Genomic DNA, 1,081 nt, shown 5'->3' with positions numbered 1-1,081 from the left:
AGAACACTAGTGGCATGCATGCATGCATTAACTCACTGAACTTACAATTAGTTCCTCCAACTTTTTGGAACTAATTTAACTGGACTTAACTCAGTTAACTGAGCTAACTAATTACAACTCAAATACAGCTCATCCTTATCTCTTTAATTAATGGATAACTTCCTCAATCAAAGGGATAACTACTGCATGTCTTCACAAAGACTTCATGTTTGTCTTTCTCCAACTAATTAACTCAAGATGAATTAATTAATTATTTTTCAAATAGTTAGTGAGACTAAATTCGAAATTTACTTCTCAATTTTAATTTAGGGACTAATTAAAATTACAATCTATCCCGAAATGCTATTTATAGCAATGCTATTTTTAGCATTTCAATTTTTTTCTATTTCCAACAGAGTTGGAGTATATCATGAAATGCTATTTATAGCAATGCTATTTTTAGCATTTCTTGTTTCCATTTTCAACAATAACATCCATTAATAAGAACATTAAGACTCATCAACTAAGGAATGCGTAAAAATATCTTGTTGTGAACAACATTTAACCTTCACCATAAATATGTCCAAAATCTTGTTCTCATCATCATAATAAAGAGGGTATTAATATAAGAGGGATAAATACATCTATCCAGGGAAAAATGTCCCAACCATTAGTGCTATCATGTGAAAGCATCTTCAACCATCAACACTAACATGGGAAAACATCCCAACAATCAATGCTTGTAGTGTAAAACATTCTCATACCTCAACCATCAATCATTAAGTAAACTAGTGTTTTAGAGCTATCCCTAACCATCATTACTAAATGCCATCACATGTCAAACGTAATATCAACATGGGCACTAACCCACAACATTATGTGTCTTATGTTGATAACTATACCAATATCAACTATTATGATGTACAATGTATGGCATGTATCAATATAAGATCCTTAAACAATTGCTTATATTACACAATAACCAAAGATCAATATAGCCACAATGGACTTCTATGTTATTCTCAAATCTTTCTTTCAAAAACAAATTACATAAATATCGAGGCACTGCCAATAATTTTTCTATCATATATCTCACTTGCTC

Source organism: Pinus tabuliformis, chromosome 4_1 (assembly GCF_031772625.1).
Source record: "Pinus tabuliformis cultivar Carrire ecotype Pingquan chromosome 4_1, CPIR1, whole genome shotgun sequence".
Taxonomy (NCBI): Eukaryota; Viridiplantae; Streptophyta; class Pinopsida; order Pinales; family Pinaceae; genus Pinus; species Pinus tabuliformis.
This window is presented reverse-complemented; position numbering follows the sequence as displayed.